Source organism: Rhinoderma darwinii, chromosome 5 (genome assembly GCF_050947455.1).
Source record: "Rhinoderma darwinii isolate aRhiDar2 chromosome 5, aRhiDar2.hap1, whole genome shotgun sequence".
Lineage (NCBI taxonomy): Eukaryota > Metazoa > Chordata > Amphibia > Anura > Rhinodermatidae > Rhinoderma > Rhinoderma darwinii.
Genome location: NC_134691.1, coordinates 122203213 through 122219685, shown reverse-complemented (window position 1 = coordinate 122219685; position 16473 = coordinate 122203213). Strand labels below are relative to the sequence as shown.

At 40.7% G+C, this 16473-nt stretch overlaps 1 protein-coding gene across 1 annotated transcript in view; it reads left to right on the top strand.

The window, feature by feature from the left end:
* Positions 1-16473, top strand: part of LOC142652705 (cadherin-19-like) — a 179574-nt gene that overhangs the window by 80542 nt on the left and 82559 nt on the right. The window lies entirely within an intron of this gene.

Genomic DNA, 16473 nt, shown 5'->3' with positions numbered 1-16473 from the left:
ACACAATGTCATGACCCTATCATGAACTAATATGATGCCCCCATAGTGCCCCCACGCAGTATCATGCCCCCATAGTGCCCCACACAGTATCATTCCCCCATAGTGCCTCCCGACAACACAGTATAATGTATTCATAGTGCCCCTAAACAGTATCATGCACCACAGTGCTCCAACGCAGTATAATGCCCTCATAGTGCCCTCACGAAGTATAATGCTGTCATAGTGCCATCACACATTATTATGCCTCCATAGTGCCTCCCCACAGTATTATGCCCTCATAGTGCCCCCACACAGTATCATGCACCCATAGTGCTCCCTATACAGTAGTATGCCCCAATAGTGACTCCCAAAAAAGAAACAGTGCACTTTAAATCAACAAAATAAATACTCATGTAGTCCCGGTCCCAGCATAAATGAAGCATATAACTCTGCAAGCCACCTCCGATCTGTGCTGTGTGTCTCACTGCAGGCAGGCATGATAACTTCACTGCATTGCTGTTGCCTCTGCCAAGCCACTAGCGGGGGTGGGTGTGAGGGTGAGTGGGGAGAAGGGAGCTGATGGCTTCATGCTCCACCTTTGTATTCAACAGTAACTGCATGCTGAGACTGCAGATACAGTTAAAATCGGGATATGCAACAGGCCTCCCAGGACAGTGGGACATCGTCCGTAATACGGACTATCAAGCTGGATCCGGGATGGTTGGGGGGCATGTTATTTTAATATTAAATTATAATTATTACAATGTGTTAATAGGATATGAAATAGGCTTATGACGATGAAATCTTTTCCTATGATATTTGCTGCCTTTGTTTCAAGCTTAATTTATTTTGGGAAAAAGTTACACCTTGTCTCGCCATTGCAAATATCTATCTACTGTTGACTATTAACAGGGTAAATGGTTAGGCTGGCAGGAGACACTCTCTTTAATTACAAATGTAGCTGCACTTCAGGTTCCAACTGTCACTCATGCAAAGATGGCAACCGTGACCATGCGCGGTATCAAGCATTTCTATCTAAGTCGTGTTTTATTTTTTCAATTCTGAGAGAGCTTTATTTCTAAGTAAATGTTTTATCTCCCTCCTGGAGCTTTCTTTACATTTATTATCTAAATCTTTTGGATTTACCATATGTTTATATGTTTAATAATAAAACACATATTTAAGTAAAAAGCAAAATAACCAAGTTTGTTTTTGGAGTATGGGAGAAAACTCATATTAACATAAATGAACATTACCACACAATATTACGTATACATGTTAAACAGTGAATCTACAAATCTATGATTTATAAGGGGGTAGTGCACCCATTATTTCCTCAATACAGGTACTAAACGAGAACTCATAATAATGCTGATATAATACTTTCACTGATAGGAGGATACTGTGTGCAGACCCCAATTTCCGGTTCAGGGGAGCTATTTACTTCTCAACACACTTCACTAGTGTCCTCATTTATGGAAATCTTGTTCTAGTCCTTCGCTAGTACCAGGGGTGGTGTAGACGGGGCATGTGGTGCCTATTTTCAAAAAGGGCTCTAGGTCTTCCCCGGGTAATTATAGACCAGTAAGCTTAACATCCATCGTGGGGAAAATGTTTGAGGGGCTATTGAGGGACTATATACAGGATTATGTGACAATAAATAGCATTATAAGTGACAGCCAGCACGGTTTTACTAAGGACAGAAGTTGTCAAACTAACCTAATCTGTTTTTATGAAGAGGTGAGCAGAAGTCTAGACAGAGGGGCCGCTGTGGATTTAGTGTTTTTGGACTTTGCAAAGGCATTTGACACTGTCCCCCATAGACGCCTAATGGGTAAATTAAGGACTATAGGTTTAGAAAATATAGTTTGTAATTGGATTGAGAATTGGCTCAAGGACCGTATCCAGAGGGTTGTGGTCAATGATTCCTTCTCTGAATGGTCCCCGGTTATAAGTGGTGTACCCCAGGGTTCAGTGCTGGGACCACTATTATTCAACTTATTTATTAATGATATAGAGGAAGGGATTAATAGCACTATTTCTATTTTTGCAGATGACACCAAGCTATGTAATATAGTTCAGACTATGGAAGATGTTCATGAATTACAGGCAGATTTAAACAAACTAAGTGTTTGGGCGTCCACTTGGCAAATGAAGTTTAATGTAGATAAATGTAAAGTTATGCATCTTGGTACCAACAACCTGCATGCATCATATGTCCTAGGGGGCGCTACACTGGCGGATTCACTTGTTGAGAAGGATCTGGGTGTACTTGTAAATCATAAACTCAATAACAGCATGCAGTGTCAATCAGCTGCTTCAAAGACCAGCAGGATATTGTCGTGTATTAACCCCTATCCGCACCAGGACGTAACTGTACGTCGTTGCAGGAAGTTACTTCCCGCACGAGGACGTACAGTTACTGAGTTAATCCCGGTGCACACTGTCGGCGACAGTGTGCACCGGGAACCAGGAGGTCAGCTGTCGCCGACAGCTGACACTCCCCTCTTGCCGGCCAGCGGTCCTTTGCCGCTGATTTCGGCGCATTAACCCCTTAAATTCGGCGATCGGGTGCAATCGCCGAATTTTAGGGGTTTCTAACATATCGGCAGACCCCCGTCCGAAATCGCGGGGTCTGCCGATAGTTAGTATGGCAAACGGAAGCCAAACAATGGCTTCCGGGTCTGCCATGGACAGAAGCCCATCAGGACCAACCTTCGGCTGGTCCTGATAGGCTTCCTGTCAGAGTGACAGAAAGTCACTGTGCCGTTCCCGATGCACACTGTCGGCGACAGTGTGCATCGGGAACTTGGAGATCAGCTGTCCCCGACAGCTGACACTCTCCAGTGTTGCCGATCAGCGGCTCATCGCCGCTGATTTCGGCAATTAACCCGTTACATGCGGGGCTCGATTGCGATCTCCGCATGTAGCGGGTTTGTAGCGCATCAGCAGCCCCCATGCAATCGTGGGGGCTTCTGATGCTTGTGATGGCACCTGGGGGCCAGACAACGGCCCCCAGGTCTGCCATGTATGTCAGCCTATGAGGATTAGCCTCTGCTGATCCTCGTAGACCAACTGTCAGAGTGACTGTGACGTCACACTGACAGTTGGAATACATTACACTACCTAGGTAGTATAATGTATTCTAGCAGCGATCAGAGCTGCAGGTCAAAAAAAGAAAGTGTAAAAAGTAAAAAAAAAAGTTAATAAACAAAAATATAAAGTGTAAAAAGTAAAAAAAAGTTAAGAAAAATGTTTTATAAAAGTGTAAAAATAAAAGGTTTTGTTTTCCTATAATAAGTCATTTATTATAGGGAAAAAATGAAAACGTTAAAAAAAAGTACACATATTTGGTATCGCCGCGTTCGTAACGACCCAATCTATGAAACTATAATGTTAATTTTTCCGCACGGTGAACGCTGCAAACAAAATAAACTGAAAACGGTCAGCATCGCTATTTTTTGGTCACCACCCCTCCCAAGATATAGAATAAAAAGTGATCAAAAAGTTGCATTTACCCCAAAATGGTACCAATGAAAACTACAACCCGTCCCGCAAAAAACAAGACCTCCCACAGCTTTTTTGACGAAAAAATAAAAAAGTTACGGCTCAGAATAGCGTGTCCCAGAAAATAAATTATTTTATAGAAACTTCATTTTATTGTGCAAACGCTGCAAAACTTAAAAAAAACTATACACATATGGTATCGGCGTAATCGTACCGACCGGCAGAATAAATTAAAACGTAATTTATTGCGCACGGTGAACGCTGTAATAAATAAAGAATTTAAAGCGCCAAAATCGCTGTTTTTTGGTCACCCTAGCTCTAAAAAAGATCCTGAGGGGCCAAAATGCTCACTATACCCCTAGAAAAATTCCTTGAGGGGTGTAGATTCCAAAATAGGGTGACTTTTGGGGGGTTTCCACTGTTTTGGTCCCTCCGGGGCGTTGCAAACCCGACATGGCACTGAAAACCAATCCAGCAAAATCTGCTTCAAAAAATCCAAAAGGCGCTCCCTCCCTTCTGAGCCCTGCTGTGGGTCCAAACATCAGTTTACGACCACATATGGGGTATTGGCGTAATCGGGAGAAATTGCTTTACAAATGTTGGGCGGCTTTTTCTCCTTTATTCCTTGTAAAAATGAAAAAATTCTATGTTTCCACAGAAAAATAGGTGATTTTCATCTTCACAGACTAATTCCACTAAAGTCTGCAAAAAAACTGTGGGGTCAAAATGCTAACTATACCCCTAGAAAAATGCCTTGAGGGGTGTAGTTTCCAAAATGGGGTCACTTTGGGGGGGTTTCGGCTGTTTAGGTACCACAAGACCTCCTCAAACCTGACATGGTGCCTAAAATATATTCCTAAAAAAAGGAGGCCCCGAAATCCACTAGGTGCTCCTTTGCTTCTGAGGCCTGTGTTTCAGTCCATTACCATACTAGGGCCACATGTTGGATATTTCTAAAATCTGCAGAATCTGGGCAATAAATATTGAGTTGCGTTTCTCTGGTAAAACCTTCTGTGTTACAGATTTTTTTTTATTACAAATGAATTTCGGCAAAAAAAATGAAATTTGTAAATTTCACCTCTACTTTGCCTTAATTCCTGTGAAACGCCTAAAGGGTTAAAATATTTTCTGAATGTGGTTTTGAATACCTTGAGGGGTACAGTTTTCAAAATGGGGTGATTTATGGGGACTTTCTAATATATAAGGCCCTCAAAGCAACTTCAGAACTGAACTGGTCCCTGAAAAAATAGCCTTTTGAAATTTTATTGAAAATATGAGAAATTGCTGCTAAAGTTCTAAGCCTCGTAACGTCCTCGAAAAATAAAAGTACGTGAAAAAAAATGATGCAAACATAAAGTAGACATATAGGAAATGGTAACTAGTAACTATTTTGTGTGGTATTACTATCTGTTTCACAAGCAAATACATTTAAGTTTAGAAAAATGCAAATTTTTGCAAATTTTTGCTAAAATTTGAAGTTTTTCACAAATAAATATTGAATTTATCGACCAAATTTTTTCACTAACATAAAGTACAATATGTCACGAGAAAACAATCTCAGAATCGCTTGGATAGGTAAAAGCATTCCGGAGTTATTACCACATAAAGTGACACATGTCAGATTTGAAAAAATAGGCTGTGTCCTGAAGGCCAAAACAGGCTGTGTCCTAAAGGGGTTAAAAGAGGCATGGACTCGCGGGACAGGGATGTAATAATGCCACTTTACAAAGCATTAATGAGGCCTCATCTAGAATATGCAGTTCAGTTCTGGGCTCCAGTTCATAGAAAGGATGCCCTGGAGTTGGAAAAAATGCAAAGAAGAGCAACGAAGCTAATAAGGGGCATGGTGAATTTAAGTTATGAGGAAAGATTGAAAGAATTAAACCTATTTAGCCTTGAAAAAAGACGACTAAGGGGGGACATGATTAACTTATATAAATATATTAATGGCACATACAAAAAATATGGTGAAATCCTGTTCCTTGTAAAACCCCCTCAAAAAACAAGGGGGCACTCCCTCCGTCTGGAGAAAAAAAGGTTCAAGCTGCAGAGGCGACAAGGCTTCTTTACAGTGAGAACTGTGAATTTATGGAATAGCCTACCGCAGGAGCTGGTCACAGCAGGGACAGTAGATGGCTTTAAAAAAGGGTTAGATAATTTCCTAGAACAAAAAAATATTAGCTCCTATGTGTAGAAATTTTTCCTTCCCTTTTCCCTTCCCTTGGTTGAACTTGATGGACATGTGTCTTTTTTCAGCCGTACTAACTATGTAACTATGTAACTATGTAACTATGTGCCTTGGGGGCAACTTAGAGGGGGTGCCATTGCCGCACCGTCCATGACGGCGGCCTGCTGCCTCTCTGAGGGATCGGCCGCACCACTGAAACCAGCCGCCGCCACCCCCTCCTGCACTATAAGGCTATGTTCACACGGGGTATTTTGCCGAGTTTTTTGACGCGGAAACCGCGTCGCAAAACTCGGCAAAAACGGCCCGAGAACGCCTCCCATTGATTTCAATGCGACATGCCCTATCTTCGGGCGCTTCCGCCTCTGACCTCCCATTGACTTCAATGGGAGGCAGGAGAAAGCGTATTTCTCGCTGTTTTATGCCCGCGGCGCTCAATGGCCGCGGGCGAAAAACGGCGCGATAATTGCCGCGAATATCGGCGTGCAGGGAGAGGAATATCTGCCTCAAAGTTCCAAACGGAATTTTGAGGCAGATATTCCTCCCCCAAAATACTCCGTGTGAACATAGCCTAATAGTACCTGCGTCTATAGGACACAGGTACAATTAGAAGCACTTAATGGCCGGCTACGCTCCATTCAGCTCCTTTCTATGAGTGAAGCGGCGCGATACTTTGCGCCACTTGCATCATTGAAAGGCACTGATTGACAGGGAAAGTCATTCTGACCTGCCAATCAGCACCTTTCATAGATGCAAGCGGCATGATCCCGTCATCCCGCTGCTTGCGTCGTTCAACCCCAGGAGACCTGTGCAGAAGAAAGCAGGTCTCCATTGCCGCCGGATGGCGCGGGAACGGGATTAAGGTGAGTTTGTATCGTTTGTTTTTTTATCCTAAGAATAAAATGTTTGCCATTATCTATGGGGGGGTGGCTTTATCTACGGTGGGTGGCCTTATCTACGGGTGGGCTCTATCTACAGTAGGCTATATATTGGGGTGGGCTATATGTGGAGCACTATATACAGGGGTGGGCTATATGTGAAGCACTGTATACAGGGGTGGGCTATATCTACAGGGGGGCTATATACAGGGGTGGGCTATCTGTGGAGCACTATATACAGGGGTGGGCCATATCTACAGGGGGGCTATATACAGGTGTGGGCTATATGTGGAGCACTATAGGGGGAGCTATATGTGGGAGACTATACACAGGGGGGCTGAATGTGGGGCACTATCTACAGGGGGCTGAATGTGGGGCACTATATACAGGGGGGCTATATGTGGGCACTATCTACAGGGGTGGCTATATGGGGCACAATCTACAGGGGACTCTATGGGGGGCACGGTGTGTGCTTGTGTGGAACACTGTGTATTGTTTATAGTTGTAGAAATGTTTGAAAAGTGAGAAGCTGAAGACATCTGAGCGGCAAACTGCAGAAATGGGCTGTGACCGGGAGAAGTCATCATAACTGTCTGGACGGGATGGAGAAAAATAACTAGAATCTGAGACGTCACCGGTGAGTCACTTAATGTAAATGTTGATTCTGTCTCTAATCAGTACTGTAGTCACTGTATGATCTGCAGTGAGATGATGGGTGGTATGATTATGATATGATTTTTTTTTTTTGTGAAACAGCAAATCCCAGCCTATCCTTACCATTGTTCTTGCCATGCTGGGAGCGGGAAACAATTTAGTGCAAACCTATACAGCAGGGGTTGCACTAAATTCAGCTGTATTTGTGCTGGTGTTGTATATATGTACTGAGCTTGGTTCTGGTACTATATATATATATATATATATATATATATATATATATATATATATATGTACTGAGCTTGGTTCTGGTGCTGTATTTATGTACTGGGCTTTGTTCTGGTGCTGTATATATGTAATGAGCTTTGTTCTGGTGCTGCATTTATGTACAGAGATTTGTTCTGGAGCTGTATTTATGTACTGAGCTTGGTTCTGGTGCTGTATATATTTTATGAGCTTGGTTCTGGGGCTGTATTTATTTACTGAGCTTTGTTCTGGAGCTGTATTAACCCCTTCCCGACATTTGCCGTAAATCTACGTCATGGAAAGCATTGACTTCCCGCATCTTGCCGTACATTTACGCCGAATGTTTGGGACCGGCTCAGAAGCTGAGCCGGTGCCATCATCACCGGATCTCAGCTGTATCTTACAGCTGACATCCGGCTGTAACAGCGGGGACCGAAATTAGCTTCGATCCCCGCCATTAACCCCTTAAGTGCAGCGCTCAAACGCGATCGCTGCACTTAAGGTGTTTGCAGCTCATCGGAACCCCAGTAATGAAATTGCCGGGGTTCCGGTGGCTGCAATGGCAACCGGAGGCCTAATACTGGCCTCCCGGTCTGCCTAGCACCGAAGCCGGTCAAGATCCGCCCGGCGGAGCTGATCCGGCGTCATCAGCGGTGGAAGTCAGCTGTACTGTACAGCTGACATCCACCTGTAACGGCAGGAACCGGAGCTAGCTCTGATCCCTGCCATTAACCCCTTCGATGCAGCAATCGAAAGCGATTGCTTCATCGTAGCGGTTACTAGCAGATCGCCAGCCCTGACAGGCAATCAGGACTGGCAACTGCTGTTATGGCAACAGGAGACACAATGGTCTCCTGCTCTGCCATTATGGAAGCCGATTTAGGCCCCGTCGGGAGGCGAAGCCTAATCGGCTTGCTGTCAGTGAATGACTGACAGATCTAATACATTGCACTACATAGGTAGTGCAATGTATTAGAAAAAAAAAATCTGACCGTTGGACCTTCAAGTCCCCTAGTGGGACTTGAGAAAAATTGTAAAAAAAGTATAAAAAAGTGTAAAAAAAAAGTGCAAATAATAAAAGTTTGAAAACAATAAAAGTTTCAAGTAATCAAATAAAACACAATCCCCCTTTTACTCTTATCAAGTCCTTTATTATTGAAAAATAATAATAAACCATATGTATTTGGTATCGCCGCGACCGTAACGACCTGAGGTATCAAAATATTATATTATTTATTGCACGCGGTGAACAGCGTAAAAAAAAACGTATAAAACGTTACCGGAGTTTCTGTTTTTTAGTCACTTTGCCCTACAAATGTTAGAATAAAAAGTGATCAAAAAGTCGCACGTATCCAAAAATGGTACCTATAAAAACGATAGCTCGTCCCGCAAAAAACAAGCCCTCATACACCTAAAAAGTTATGGTTCTCACAACTTGGCGACAGAAAAAATACATTATTTTTACAAAAGTAATTTTATTGTGCAAAACGTTGTAAAACATAAAAAAGTCCTATAAAATAGGTATCGCCAGAATCGTACTCACCCGCAGAATAAAGTTAACATGTAATTTATAACGCTGTATAAAAAAAACGAAAAAAGCTGTGCCAGAATTGCGTTTTTTTGTTTACCTGGCATCCCAAAAAATAGGATAAAAGGTGATCAAAAAGTTGCATGTACCCCAAAATGGTACCAATAATAACTACAGCTCATCCCGCAACAAACCAGCCCTCATACCGCTACGTCTATGAAAAATAAAATTAGTTATGGCTCCAATAAGTCAGGAAATAAAAAAATATGCAGTTGTGCCCGAGGGGAACATTTCTTCTGTTTGAAGAGGCGATTTATCAAGGACCTAAAATTAGGGAACCAGGAAAGGGAGGGCCCAAACATATCCGCTGGAAGCGACGGTGCCCGTATTATACCAGGACAACACTTCCTAGCAAAATTCCCCAAACTACAAAGGCGCGGAGTGTGGATCAAAAGGGGGATAATTAAGGACGCCATATATCAGTGCGACACCGGCCTGTGCAGAAATGATTGTGTCACAGCGTAACACACATCTATGGATCATTTTATTGTTTTTTTTTACCCCATTATTATACCACCTGACTATGCGCCTTATATACTACGCCCGGCTTACATATGCCCTACATTATAAACGGAAACACCAGTAAGACTCCAAACAAAACTACTACCAAGCAAAATCCACGCTCCAAAAGCCAAATGGCGTTTCCTCCCATCTGAACCCTACAGCGTCCCCAAACAGCAGTTTCCTTCCACATATATGGCACCGTCATACCCGGGAGAACCCTTTTAGCAATTTTTGGGGTGTGTGTTTCCAGTGGCATAAGCTGGGCACGACATATTTGCCACTGAATGGCATATCTAGGGAAAAATATAAATTTTTAATTTGCACAATCCACAGCGCATTCATTTATGGAAAAGACCTGTGGGGTGAAAATGCTCACTACACCCCTTAATAAATGCCTTCAGGGGTGCAGTTTCCATAATGGGGTCACTTCCCAGGGGTTTATTTTTATTATTTCACATCTGAGCCTCTGCAGTTGTGAACCAATACTTTGTAAATCGCCAAATTAGGCCTCAATTTTACATGGTACGCTTTCACTCCTGAGCCTGGTCGACTGTCCAGGCAAGAGATTAGGGCCACATGTAGGGTGTTTCTAAAACCAGGAAACCCAGCATAATAATTAGAGAGCTGTCTTGTTATGGTGGCACAAGCCGGGCACCACATATTGTCCACATATCTGTGGAAAAAAATCCCATTTTCACTCTGCAACATCGAGTGCACACTAATTTCTACAAAACACCTGCAGGGTTAACATGCTCACTACACCCCTAGGTAAATGCATTGAGGGGTGTAGTTTCCAAAATTGGGTCACTTCTGGGGGGTTTCCACTGTTTTGGGCCCACAGGCGCCCAGAAACCAATCCAGCAACATCTGCACTCCAAATGGCACTCCTTCCCTTCTGAGCCCTGCCGTGTGCCCAAACAGCAGTTTATGACCACATATGGGGTATTGCCGTACTCGGGAGAAATTGCTTTACAAATGTTGGGTTCTTTTTTTTCCTTTATTTGTTGCGAAAATGAAAAAATTTGCGCTAAAGCTACGTCTTATTGAAGAAAAAGGATTGTTTTTATTTTCACTGCCCAATTCTAATAAATTCTATGAAACATCTGTGGGGTCAAAATGCTCACTACGCCCCTAGATGAATTCCTCAAGAGGTGTAGTTTCCTAAATGGTTCACTTTTTGGGCGTTTTCATTGTTTTTTCCCTTCAGGGGCTTTGCAAATGTGACATGGCCGCCGCAAACCATTCCTGCTCAATGTGATCTCCAAAAGCCAAATAGCGCTCTTTCCCTTCTAAGCCAAGCCGTGTCTCCAAACAGCCGTTTATTACCACATGTGGGGTATTGTTTTACTCGGGAGAAATTGCTTTACAAATTTTGTGGTGCTTTTTCTCCTTCAGTCCTTGTGGAAATGAGTAAAAATAAGCTAAACCTATATTTTCTTTTAAATAATTTTTATTTTTATTTTCAGGGCCTACTTCCAATAATTTCTGCAAAAAAACTGTGGGGTCAAATCGCTCACTATACCCCTAGATAATTTCCTCAATGGGTGTAGTCTCCAAAATGGGGTCACTTGTGGGGGGTTTCCACTGTTTTGTCTCCTCAGGGACTTCGTAAATGTGACATGGCCTCCGCAAACCATTCCTGCTAAATGTGAACTCCAAAAGCCAAATGACACTCCATCCCTTCGAAGCCCTGCCGTGTGTCCAAACAGCCGTTTATTACCACATGTGGGGTATTGTTTTACTCGGGAGAGATTGGTTTACAAATTTTACGGTGCTTTTTCTCCTTCAGTCCTTGTGGAAATGAGAAAAAATTAGCTAAACCTACATTTTCTTTGAAAAAATTTAGATTGTCATTTTCAGGGCCTACTTCCAATAATTTATGCAAAAAACCTGTTGGGTCAAAACGCTCACTATTCCCCTAGATAATTTCCTCAATGGGTGTAGTTTCCAAAATGGGGTCACTTGTGGGGGGTTTCCACTGTTTTGTCCCCTCAGGGGCTTTGCAAATGTGACATGGCCTCCGCAAACCATTCCTGCTAAACTTGAGCTCCAAAAGCCAAATAGCGCTCTTTCCCTTCTCAGCCCTGCCGTGTCTCCAAACAACCGTTTATTACCACATGTGGGGTATTGTTTTACTCGGGAGAAATTTCTTTACAAATTTTACAGTGCTTTTTCTCCTTCAGTCCTTGTGGAAATGAGAAAAAATTAGCTAAACCTACATTTTCTTTGAAAAAATTTAGATTGTCATTTTCAGGGCCTACTTCCAATAATTTATGCAAAAAACCTGTTGGGTCAAAACGCTCACTATACCCCTAGCTAATTTCCTCAATGGGTGTAGTTTCCAAAATGGGGTCACTTGTGGGGGGTTTCCACTGTTTTGTCCCCTCAGGGGCTTTGCAAATGCGACATGGCCTCCGCAAACCATTCTTGCTAAACTTGAGCTCCAAAAGCCAAATAGCGCTCTTTCCCTTCTCAGCCCTGCCGTGTCTCCAAACAACCGTTTATTACCACATGTGGGGTATTGTTTTACTCGGGAGAAATTTCTTTACAAATTTTACAGTGCTTTTTCTCCTTCAGTCCTTGTGGAAATGAGAAAAAATTAGCTAAACCTACATTTTCTTTGAAAAAATTTAGATTGTCATTTTCAGGGCCTACTTCCAATAATTTATGCAAAAAACCTGTTGGGTCAAAACGCTCACTATACCCCTAGATAATTTCCTCAATGGGTGTAGTTTCCAAAATGGGGTCACTTGTGGGGGGGTCAAACGCTCACTATACCCCTAGATAATTTCCTCAATGGGTGTAGTTTCTACTTCCAATAATTTCTGTAAAAAACCTGTGCAGTCAAAATGCTCAATGTACCCCTAGATAATTTCCTTGAGGTGTGTAGTTTCCCAGATGGGGTCACTTTTGAGGGATTTTGACTGTTTTGGCACCGCAAGAGCCCTTCAAACCTGACATGGTGCCTAAAATTTATTCTAACAAAAATAAGGCCCCAAAATCCACTAGGTGCTCCTTTGCTTCTGAGGCTGGTGCTTCAGTCCAGTAGCACGCTACGACCACATGTGGGATATTTCCTAAAACTGCAGAAACTGGGCAACAAATATTGAGTTGCATTTCTCTGGTAAAACCTTCTGTGTTATAAAAAAAATTGTACTAAAAATTTATTTCTGCAAAAAAATATGAAATTTGTAAATTTCACCTCTACTTTGCTTTAATTCCTGTGACATGTGTAAAGGGTTAAGACATTTTCTAAATGCTGTTTTGAATACTTTGAGGGGTGAAGTTTTTAAAATGGGGTGACTTTTTGGGGGTTTCTAATATATAAGGCCCTCAAAGCCACTTCACAACTGAACTGGCCCCTGTAAAAATGGCCTTTTGAAATTTTCTTGAAAATGTGAGAAATTGCTTCTAAAGTTCTAAGCCTTGTGATGTCATAGAAAAATAAAAGGATGTTCAAAAAACAATGCCAATCTAAAGTAGACATATGGGGGATGTTAATTAGCAACAATTTTGTGTGTTATAACTGCCTGTCTTACAAGCAGATACATTTAAATTGAGAAAAATGCTAATTTATGCAATTTTTCGCTAAATTTTGGTGTTTTTCACAATTAAATACTGAACATATCGAGCAAATTTTGCCAGTAACTTAAAGTCCAATGTGTCACGAGAAAATAATCTCAGAATCGCTTGGATAGGTGAAAGCATTTCGGAGTTATTACCACATAAAGTGACACATGTCAGATTTGAAAAATGAGGCTCAGACAGGAAGGTCAAAAGTGGCTCTAGAGGGAAGGGGTTAATGTACTGAGCTTTGTTCTGGAGCTGTATTTATGCAATGAGCTGGGTTCTGGTGCTATATATATATATGTACTGAGCTTTGTTCTGGTGCTGTATATATGTACAGAGCTTGGTACTGGAGCTGTATTTATGTACTGAGCTTGGTTCTGATGCTGTATTTATGTACTGAGCTTTGTTCTGATGTTGTGTATAGAACTATATTTTCTTGAAAAATGTACAAATGTTTTTATGCTCGAGTTACATAAAAAATATCTGGAAAAGAAATGACACGTCATTGATTGGTAGAGAAAACAAACATGGCGAGGGGGAAGGAGATGTCGGGAAAGAGGTTGTGGGGGCGCCAAACTGAATCTTTGCCCCGGGTGCTGGAGAACCTAGCTACGCCTCTGGCTACTACAGTATGCATACTATTATATAGGTACATAAAACTGCCTTATGTAAACTATAATTTATCAATAGTGATAACAATCTATACATATATAATGTATATCAACCTTTTTCTTGAGATGCTTTTAAATTAATTAATAGAAAGGGCTGTTTGTATATTTGTATATATGTTATGTGCTATATGAGTGCATTTAATATATATTACTTTGATTAACTTCACGCTATATGTTTCATGCTCTTTTTAAATGTTGTATTTCCTTCAATTTGAATTGGAGAATATTGTGTTTTTCTTTCTCTTATGACATATGTTGCCTATGATAAATCACCATCTGCAGTCAAAGGCAGATTAGATTTCTTCTCCTGATTGTGACTATGGTTTAGTGCTTTTATGAAATAATTGAATAAACTACTGCATATGTCAAGATTTCCATGGCAAGTACTCTCTATTTCAATTGCAACTGTATGCCCATGTGTTATATTCTTAAGCTATTATCTTTAAAGTAACATACTCTGCATAAGTGGTACACTCAAAATCCATTTGATCAGCAATAACATTTGGCTAGTTTTTAGCACTAGAGGTTGCAGAATAAGGTGAAGAAAAAAAGCTGCTATGTGGGGCGCTCCCGTTGGTGATATATGCACAATCACGATAATAGAGGATAAGTTTATTATTCTTATTTATTCTGCACGAACACATAGTATGACAAACACTGATATAAAATGGAGTGCTAGGTGTTTGAACCTAGGACCTAGGTCTTTATCGGGCTTATTAATAGAACAAACAAATGCATTCCTTTTATACCCACTAAAAGGAAATGCTTCTGGGTCAAAGGTGCGGGTGATTATTCGGCACTAGAGGTTATTAACCCCTTCAGGACAGAGCCTGTTTTGGCGTTGATGACGAAGCCGATGTTAACTTATGTAGTAATAACTTGGGAATGCCTTTACCTATCCAAGTGATTTTGAGATTGTTTTCTCGTGACATATTGTACTTTATGTTAGTAAAAAAATTTGGTTGATAAATGTAATATTTATGTGTAAAAAAATCACAATTTTGAGAGAATTTGCAAAAATTTGCATTTTTCTAAAATTAAATGTATCTGCTTGTAAGACAGACAGTAATACCACACAAAATAGTTACTATTTAATATATTCCATATGTCTACTTTATATTTGCATCATTTTTTTAACATTTTTTTTATTTTTCTAGGACGTTACAAGGCTTAGAACTTTAGCAGCAATTTCTCATATTTTCAAAAAAATTTAAAAAGCCCATTTTTTCAAGGACCAGTTCAGTTCTGAAGCGGCTTTGAGGGCCTTATATATTAGAAAGACCCCATAACTCAGCCCATTTTGAAAACTGCACCCCTCAAAGTATCCAAAACACCATTCAGAAAGTGTTTTAACCCCGTAGGCGTTTCTCGTTAATTAAAGAAAATGTAATTTATTTTTGCCAAAATTCATTTGTAATACAGTTTTTTTCTGTAACACAGAAGGTTTTACATGAGAAATGCAACTCAATATATATTGTCCAGATTGTGCAGTTTTTATAAACATCCCACATGTGGCCCTAGTGTGCTTATGGACTGAAACACAGGCCTCAGAAGCAAAGGAGTGCCTAGAGGATTTTGGGGCCTCCTTTTTAAAAAAATATATTTTAGACACCATGTCAGGTTTGAAGAGATCTTGTGGTGCCAAAACAGTAAAAAATAAAATCAAAGTGACCCTATTTTGGAAACTACACCCCTCAACTAATTTATCTAGGGGTATAGTTAGCATTTGGACTACACAGTTTTTATGCTAAATGTATTTGAATTAGTCTGTGAAGATGAGAATCAACTTTTCTTCTGAAGAAATGTAGACATTCTTAATTTTTACAAGGAATAAAGGAGAAAAAACACCCCAGCATTTGTAAAGCAATTTCTCCCAATTACGGAAATACCCCATATGTGGTAATAAACTACTGTTTGAACCCACAGCAGTGCTTAGATGTGAAGGAGCGCTATTTGGCTTTTGGAGCTAAGATTTAGCTGAAATGGTTTTTGGGTGTCATGTTGCATTTGCAAAACCCCTGAGAGACCAAAACAGTGAAAATACCCCAAAAGTGACCCCCATTTGGGAAACTACACCACTTAAGGAATCTATCTAAGGTTATAGTTAGCATTTAGACCCCACAGGTCTTTTTTCAGAAATTATTACAATTAGGCCGTGAAAATGAATATCAAAAAGGAGGAAAAAGCCGCCCAACATTTGTAAAGCAATTTTTCCCGAGTACGGCTATACCCCACTTGTGGTCAGAAATGCTTTTTTATTAGAAATTAATTAACCCTTTCTGGACTGATCCATTTTTTGCTTTTTTATTTTCGCTTTTCACTCCCGGCATTCCAAGTGCCATAACGTTTTTATTTTTCCTTCTATAAAGTGGTGTGAGGACTCATTTCTTGCGGGACCTACTGTAATTTTTATTGGTAACATTTTTTGTTATGTACACTTTTTATTACCATTTTTTTAGAGCTGAGGTGACCAAAAAACAGCAATTTTGGAGTTTTAAATTCTTTATTATTTACAGCGTTCACCGTGTGAGTTAAATAATGGTATATTGTAATAGTTCAGACTTTTACGGAAGCAGCAATACCAATTTTGTGTATTTTTTTATTTTTTACATTGCTTTAGTGAAAGAATTGGGAAAAGGGTTTTATTTTGGACTTTAAATATTTATTACATTTTTTTCACGAATAACTTTA